Genomic DNA, 9,447 nt, shown 5'->3' with positions numbered 1-9,447 from the left:
GGGACAGTGCCTGCGTACCAGTGTATTCATTTTCCCGCAAATGGTATTTTCGTATGATTACTGTGGCTAGCCATTCGTTGAATAGAGCTCCTAACGGGGGATTGGATTAGGATTGGATACGGTGGATTAGTGATTCGAGAAATGCCCGTCAACTTTTTATTAAGTTGAGCATAAGTGACTGCTAAATGCATTAAGCACTTTCTATATGCTCCGCAGTTGCTGAATTACTGCTCATCAGAGAAAGTTCACAACATGCGACCAAAATCAAAGATGCGATGCGATGCGATGTGACTCTTAAGTACAATGCATGCAGTTACTAGTAAGTGATAAGCGCTCTCCAACTTTCACATTTTAATTTTCTGGGCAGCATTCTGCCGCATCTTCTTGACTGTGAGCTTTTGCGTGCAAAGCATGACGTCAGTAGATAATTGCATGAAAATCGGTAGACTCTGTAATTTCTTTTTGCCTGGCCTTTTTACATTTACTTGACCGGAAAAGGCACTGCAAAAAAGTTTTGCGTCTCTCAACCTGTTTATTTCGAATTTTTAGAACTAGAAATCAAAAGTATATCAGAAGTATATAAGTCCCGTAGTCTTGTGAAGTAGCTCCTCTGTTGCCTGGTGGATAGTTGAGGATCCACGCTCTTTCGCAACCCGAATTGTATTTCGGAGTGTGAGCTTCTAAAGACGACCTTTAATATCAAGCATTAAGGCTTGCACCAACAATTAATCTGGTGGATGGTGGCAGCAGATGTAATCAATACTTCTAAAAGATGGAAGCGATGGAAAACGGAGTGCAGTTTCAACGTTGTAGCACTTGAACCGGTGAAGAAGACAGATGCTAACTCGAGCTTTTCTCCAAGAACTTTGCATGACTGCAAAATGAATTAAAATTGGATGCACGTAGATCGCTACGAAGCGCAGGGAAGCATTGCACTCGGGCAAACGTTTGCACAAACAGCTTATCGCTTTTTTTTTAACATGGGCCTCTGACGAAATCGTAAGTGTGACTAGAATTCTAAATATCTATCAATTTCGAAGTATGCATGAGATATAAAACGCACACTGTGCACCTTAGCGAACTCATCAAGCCCGAGACTGGGTGGTTGAAGACACCTACCTTTACGATTCGCCGCAGGAAGCAACAGCAAAAGCATAGAGAGCGGTATCGCGCATGGCTCGGGTTTTCTACCAAGTTAATTCCTGACGCAGTTTGAGCTGCGAATTCACTCAAGTCCACCATAGGCTCTTAAACGCTGTTTGCATCACAAGGGGAAACCTTGTGGAGCGGTGGAATAAGACCACTGCGTTTAACAGTGTTTCTAGGTGAAAGAGAATCCGTACGACGTTTTGAGATCTTTAAGGTTGTACGACTTCCCGTACTAGCTGCGCGCCATCATTTCGGTGCAGAGTGCAGATTCCCAAGACGAGCCAAAGATCTACAGGTGCTGCATTTTACCCTAGTGAAAGGAGAAAGTGGAATTAGCCTCGTGGATACAGGACTGTTCATCTAGTTTACTAATGTTGTCCTTGGATAAAGATTTCCTGAGCAATCTAAGGCTAGACGCAAGACGTGTCGAAATCTGGCTTCATAGGGAGTGCGTCAAGACACAGCACTGCAAATGCCCTGGCTGACAGCTCAGGGCCCGGCAGATGTAGCGTGGACGCCCAAATACGCGGCGCTTCTATGGTTTTTCGTGGACATCGGCGTGAACTGCACTTCGACGCGTGAAACGTTTATCCGCTCACTTCTCCTTACGAGGATAATAATTGGGCTTGTAACGACGGACGAGCATAAAGTAAGGAAACGTGCCCGGGACAGTACCGCTTGAATCGTTTATACAGACCGTGAGTGAAAGTGCATGACCAGGCCCTGTTACTTGAGCCTGAAGGAGTCTGATATCTGTGGCCTGATGTGATCCTGCTCCACATACTTATGTGGTCTGGTTGCTAAAGACAGAGTTATGCGGCTGTGTAGCCGTTCGAAGAACGGGATGAGCAAGAAGTGCGGATGGTAATACGACTGCAGGCCGCAGAGACGCAGCAACAGCAGTGCACAGTTGCGCACTTCTTGTGTTCAGAACATTACGTAGAAGTATCACACAGTCGGGAAACGTTCGCCTCTTGCTTCACGATGGGCGGGGTTGAGTGGTAGAGCTTGCGTCAAATTAAGTCTATTTTCACACGGCAACCGATGAAGCCTAAATCTAATCTATGACCGTTTTTTAGCCTCCAAGTATTCGCTTTTTTCTCGATTTGCATTGCGCATGCGTGGTCACACCTGAAAATGCGGAAAACTGTAGTTCTGCACGAGCCACTTGCACGCCCCAGTTGTGATCCATTCGCAGTTGGCTGCTTCAGGTTGCAGCGAAGCTGCAGTTTAACAGCTGCACTGGAAGAAAGGCAGCTTCTAGTGCTGCGTGTTTGAATGGGTTGGTTTACTGGGCCTGGATAAAATGGGGATGGAGGCGACTATGGAGATGAGCAAGGTCAAACGATAGTTTTGGGGCACACACATGAGCCTGAATTGGACTCATTTGAGTCCTTCAAAACATATATCTACAATGCCAGCAGTACTTGTGTTATTGCATCTGGTCGCTTGCACAGGGTGAATATCTCCAGGTCTTTCGTTTTTCGTGTTTGAATAAATGCAGTCAATAAGAGCCTCATCCGTACGCAAAGACTGGTTTGGTGAAGGTTGCTCGTCTGTCCAGTTGCGTGCTGTAGAAAGTACGGGTCATGCACATCTGACTGAAACAGCAATTTTTGCGATTTTTTTCCGGATTTCACTGCCTTGTTGGTGATCTTGGTGATGGACTGTGCGTTGATTCTTGCGTCAACAAAGCATATGAGGTGTTGCTTATTGTTCGTCATCTTGCCGCTGTTCAAGAATGGGCAGTCAGTGAGCCGCTTTTAAAGACAGATGTGGGGATAGGGGCACGTGGGTCCTCGAAATTGCAAACCGATGCATTCAAATCATGCATGTTTGAATTTGACCTGTTTGATACCTTCGGCACAAATCTCTACAATGCTGCTTGTATGTTTTTGATTGCCATCTTGTAGTTTACGTAGAATAAGTCTCCACAACACTTTTGCTATTTGTGATTCAATTGGATGCAATCAATATGAGCAGAGTCTATGAAGAACAAGTATTTCGGGTAGGGTTACTATACTGCCTGGCTGCGTGGTCAAACCCATGTAGCGGGTCATCTGCGCCTGACTGGAGCCATTAACGTAAAGCTTTGGATATCTGTGCACTATCCCAACGAAAGTGTAGCTACGGTGCTGGACTATGTGCTGATTACCGTGTCAGAAACGCAGAGAGCATATGTGCAGAAAGCTATATCAAGAGATATTAGTGTTCGCTATCGTGCCGGCTATTGAGGGCTGCGCAGATAGTGAGTCATCCGTAAAAGCAGCTGTAGGGATGAAAACTATTTTAGCAGCTGAGTATTGTAAACTGATAAATTCGAGTATACACGCCATGCGAAGTCAGACGTGCGTGGATGCCCAAAAGGCAAGTCTTCGGAATACTTGCGTACTTAGTTGCGGTTGTGTAGCGTGTAGCTTGAATAAGTAGGGTGGATCTCAGAGTAGCTTGATATTCATTTTTGGATAAACGTAATAGATACGTGTGCCAAATATGTGATGGGTCATTTCAGGCCAATCGGAAAAACTGCCAACTTGACGCAGTGAATTTCAGTGCCGTGGCTGCGCCACGGTTTGAAGGTGTGGAACTCTGCACTACGCCAACAAAGCATGGGGTTTAGTGTAACTACGTATCGTGAGAGCTCTGAACTGCCAGTTTTAGGGCAGGCTATGTAAGCTAGCGCAGTCAGTGGGTCACTACTGTATACAAGCCTGATCTAACATGAGAACAATATATTTCGTGCAGCGCCATCCCCCAGGCATACATCATTAACGCGAAATAGCCTCCTGGCTGTGAATCGCATGACAGAACTTCTCAAAAGGAAGTGCTGGAATTACCTGTGGTTTGCTGACTCACTTCGTGATAATGAGTGCATGCAACTTTGTTGATGCTATAGAACAAAAGCCGTGCATGCGCTGCAACACATGCACCCCCAGTTTCTATTTGTAGCCATACGGACTAAGGAAACCAAGTAAGACACCCATTCGTGTAAATGCTTTGCAAAACAGGCAACATGCTGAAAGTTTACGCTGCTGTACTTGCATGAAGGCTTCACATTGTTTGTAATATGCAGTGCCTTTCAAAAATAAAGGACTTGGAGATAATCGCCTTCATAACGTAGGTATGTATTCGAGTTACGCTTAGAAACACCATTGCAGACCGCAAATATTTTTGATGCGAGTGAAATGACATGTGAGCATTGGCAAAGTGAGGCTAAAAAGACAAAGCATGTAAAACCAGGGTTGCTCATGCTTGACTTGCACTGCTCTTCATAGAACAAACCTTGCTGCTGCTACATGAATGCTGAGAAGAAGACCCCTGTCATTCTTCTGCAATTTCTTATTAAAAATGGCTTCATTGCTGACTAGGCGATTGGACGTGCCTCGAGCAAAAGGAAGTGTGTTGCGAACAACCGCCTCAAGGTCAAGACCGTACCCAGTTTTGAGGAGCTCTTGACACCGCATGAACGTCATCCCGGTAGTACCGGACACGTTAACTGCTTGGCACATGTGGAATGCAGAGATACTTGTAGTGCTGTCCAAAGAAGACGCTGTGGAGCTTTAACCTGTACGGCGACGCGTGACGCTACTTTTAGCGTCAATTACAACTTTACGCTTCTTATTTGTATATCTCACTACGAACGTGAACACCTTTGATGGAAATGGGTCTGGCGGAACAACATGCATTGCTAATTTCTGTCGGGATGCGTTGCTGTCCTAAAGGCGGTGTCAGTCGGTAACAATGGAGAGACACTCAGAAAGTGAGATGGCCCTAGGCAGACTGCTCAAGCAGGTGACCTGTGTTGCGCAGGCCGCCGGCGTTTTAATTCTACCAACAGAATGTGTTGGAGCTGGGATCTGGCCTTAGGACGTGCAGCATGAGGGTGTGGAAAATATTTCAACATGCGGTTTTGCAGTTTGCGGGCGACAGCATACGCGTACTACGACTCTCTGGCGAATTTTGGAAAGAGTAAGTGAATGAATACATGGATTCGAGTGGGAGGTAAAATGTTCCGTCTTGCCAGTGGGATGGTCACTGTGTCATGCTGCCTTGTTGTCTAGATGCAGGCATGCCGTTGCAGCCGCACATTTGCTTCCCCATGAAATTATATTGGTGATTGACTAGCGTGCAGAAACAGGCACTGGGTGTGGCGTTGACAGGTCGGGGATTCATTGCTGCTGCGTTAAATGCTGCTCGGTGCAGCCAACCACATTGGTGTGTGAGTGAGCAGTGGAGCATGGGCTATTTTCATGGCGATGATTGTCAGACAGTGCGTGTTCCTTTTTACTCAGGTCGCGTATTACTAGTCACAACTGTGGAGGTGGGGCGTGTTATGTTGGGACAAAGAGCATTGCAGGTGGCATGTTGGATTGATAGGGAGGATTCAGGATGATGGTGCTTTGCTGTATCAGAACACTGCTTTGACCTCTGCAAAGGAAGGCGGCTGTCGGGAGTTTCGGCGAGAGCGCGGAGCGCGCAAGGGGTGAGCTGCAAGTCGTGAAAGCAGGCAGTGCGTTCTTCAAGAGCATGAGACAGTGCATGAGTGTTGGCAGCATGAAGGCGAATGCGCATAGTTGGCGCTGTCAGTAGAGTGTTACGCTGGCAGCCCTGTTTTCATGAGATGTTACTGAAATAGCAGGCGGAAATGGCTTCAGGTCGGTAGTCCAAGTGCAGCACGGTTCGTGAGTAGAGAACGGGAAGATTCACCAGAAAGGACGAGTGTGGATAATTCGAGTGGCGGAGCTCAAGCTGTGCGCAAATGCAGAATGCGTATGAATAATGAGAAGCACATGCTGGTGAGGATAATGCGTTTATCGCGCCGGCGCACAACTGCACCCTCAGAGTCGAAGACGTGAAGCGTCTCACTTTGCCTGAAGCTTAGGTGTGTCTTGCAGATGCTTTTTGGAAGGCCAGGTAACCATATTGCGTATGCGCGGTAGTAGAGTCTGAGAGTCTGTCAGGCAGTGCGTTGCGACACTAAAGGCACTGCACGGACGTTTGGTACTTGTGGGTAGGCGAGGAACTAGATTTGCAGTCGTCAATATTGCGGAGCTGGCGGGAGAAAACGGTTAAGTGATGGCTAGGTGCCTTTAAGCTGCACTTGAGTCCCTCGCTGCCGCTCCTCACGTCCAGCAAATTATGTTTGATGGAGATACGTTGAACGGGGGAAGTGGGCAGTCTTGGAGTGGAGATCGCTTGCTGGGAATGCGTGTAGTAAACACCCCGGCCGGACAGTGCATGGGGGCGCATCGAGGCATGCTTAAAACCAATGGCGTGCATGGGTGCATCATTTTACATGTTTGCTATCCACGAAAAATATGAATGATGGAATGCAGGAGCTTTAGTTCCACGTGGAGTGCTACCTTGGTTTCGCTGTTGGTCGGGGGATTCACAGAAATTGAGAACGGCTGGGCGCTGCAACTGAGGCTCCCGCTGTCCTGATACTTGGATCTGGCTGCGGTTGCGGGTGGCATGATCCAGTGTAAAGACAAATGCACCTCAAGCAGAGGACACTGCAAGCATTGCCGGTGCGCACAAGGCATTTTTCGCGCCCAGTCCATCACGGTGCGTGTTCGATGCGATGCGTAGATGCTGCGCGAATATTGCATATTTCAGGTTACAGGAACTGGCGTTTTGTGTGTCAGGAGCAAGGCAGGGTGGGGTGGCTGCGCAGCTGCGCAGCAATCATTGAGCGGTAACATTTGCACATGGCTGAAAAACGGGTTAGGCGTGGACTGAAACAGGTGATTTGCATAAAGCAAATGCAGCGCCAGCGACTTAGCTAGTTATTGGCTGGTTGCTTGCACTGGCGCACTAGAGATCCGGTGTGGCACTATCGAGGCTAATGGCGTTCGGTGTTTGACATGACAGCCATATCGGAGAGTTTTAGTTTTTCTGTGCATGTGTTTGATCTGTTCAACATGCATTACTAATTTCTGTCGGGATGCGTTGCTGTCCTAAAGGCGGTGTCAGTCGGTAACAATGGAGAGACACTCAGAAAGTGAGATGGCCCTAGGCAGACTGCTCAAGCAGGTGACCTGTGTTGCGCAGGCCGCCGGCGTTTTAATTCTACCAACAGAATGTGTTGGAGCTGGGATCTGGCCTTAGGACGTGCAGCATGAGGGTGTGGAAAATATTTCAACATGCGGTTTTGCAGTTTGCGGGTGACAGCATACGCGAACTACGACTCTCTGGCGAATTTTGGAAAGAGTAAGCGAATGAATACATGGATTCGAGTTGGAGGTAAAATGTTCCGTCTTGCCAGTGGGATGGTCGCTGTGTCATGCTGCCTTGTTGTCTAGATGCAGGCATGCCGTTGCAGCCGCACATTTGCTTCCACATGAAATTATATTGGTGATTGACTAGCGTGCAGAAACAGGCGCTGGGTGTGGCGTTGACAGGTCGGGGATTCATTGCTGCTGCGTTAAATGCTGCTCGGTGCAGCCAAGGACATTGGTGTGTTCCTGAGCAGTGGAGCATGGGCTATTTGCATGGCGATGAATGTCAGTTGGTGAGTGTTACTTTTTACTCAGGTCGCGTATTACTAGTCACAGCTATAGAGATGGACCGTGTTGTGTTGGGGCAAAGAGCATTGCAGGTGGCATGTTCGATTGATAGGGAGGATTCAGGATGATGGTGCTTTGCTGTATCGGAACACTGCTTTGGCCTCTGCAAAGGAAGGCGGCTGTCGGGAGTTTCGGCGAGAGCGCGGAGCGCGCATGGGGTGAGCTGCAAGTCGTGAAAGCAGGCAGTGCGTTCTTCAAGCTCATGTGAAAGTGCATTTGTGTTGCAGTACCTACGACGCATGTTGAATGACAGAGTTTGTGTCTTCGCAAGTGTAATACAGGATCTAGCTGGCGACCCACACGAGCGCGCGTCGCACGTAGTGTTTGTAAGCGTACGTTTCCAGGGAGTAAGGCCAGTAAAAGTGAAATGTCGGGAGGCAATCTTTGCTGGCGTCATGCATTATTCTTTGGTATCCCTGGGTGCTTGAATCCATTGAATAATTCCAGTGTGAGGGCCTGCCTAGCTAGCTAACCCGCTAGCCAGCTAGTTAGGCACCTAGCTAGCGAGTTAGCTATCTAGCTGACTAGCTATTTGGCTAGCTTGCTAGAGATGCCAGCCAGCCGGCTAGCTAGCTGACTAGCTACGTGGCTTGCTGGCTAGAGAACCTAGCTAGCCGTCTAGCTAGCTAGCTGGCTGGCTGGCTGGGGGGTAAGATCCAGCTTCTGTATTTACTGTTTTGGTTACGTAATATCCTGCGCTTGAAAGCAGACCATTATTTCGAATTTCTTGTTTCTGTGCTTTGAGGACTTTCTAAGAGTAGGTCTACTGCTGCCTTGAAGAATAAAACAGCAATGCACACCAAAGAGCAAGGATGTCTATGGCGGCCGAGCAGTTCGTCCTGGTAGAGCCCGAATCTTCGCTGTGATACTTGCCATAGCTGCACGTGCAAAGCATTTTGATTTCCCCTCACTGCATCCTGCGGGCGATGGCACTTAGTACATATTTTTCGAGTTTTTGAATGTAACGTCATGGATCCAGCGTATTCAGTGAATTTTCAAGTGCCACGCTGCACTCGAAAACCAGACGTGCAGCTACTTCATCCTGGTTTGCTTCCCAGACGCACGCATGCTGTTAGAACTATGCATTTCTTTTCATATAAAACCATCCATAATCACTTAACGATTACACAGGTAGACGGGTTCGATGTGGAGCCGTCTGCTTGGGTGGTGGTGCGTCCGGCGTTGCTTGGTGTAGCAAAGCCCGCATTAAAGTGGAGATGAGCCGTGCAGTTTTCGCGTGACGATAAGTGTCTGGAAGTACGTGCTGGTATTTGATTGAAAGACACACGACGAGTCACATTTGCGGTGGTGCGGTGTGTTGTGTTGAGGGCAACGGCATTACAGTTGGCATGCTGACTTGACAGAAAGGATTGAGGACGTTGCTTTTACAATTTAGTACGCTTGCAAAAAAGGGTGCCTGTAGACTCTTTGGAGAGAGCGGAGGTGACGCGGGGTGTGAAATGCGAGCCGTGTACGCCGACAGTGAGTTGTCAACGCGTGTACGAAACTGCGTGAGTACTCGCAGAGTTGGACCGAAAGAACATAGTAGCTGCTGCCGATAGACTGTAACGCTGATGACTATTCTTTCTATATGTTTTGTTGATATGGCAAGAAGAAATTGTCCATCTAGGTGTTGGAAAACGTTACGAGCACACTCACAAAACGACTTGCGGGTGGTGGACAGCAGGATTCATCAGAAATGGTGAGTGTGATTCATGAGCATAAACGATTT

Source organism: Eimeria tenella, genomic scaffold, assembly GCF_000499545.2.
Source record: "Eimeria tenella Houghton genomic scaffold, Eth_scaff4, whole genome shotgun sequence".
In the NCBI taxonomy this organism is placed as follows: Eukaryota; Apicomplexa; class Conoidasida; order Eucoccidiorida; family Eimeriidae; genus Eimeria; species Eimeria tenella.
Note: the sequence above shows the minus strand (reverse complement) of the source record.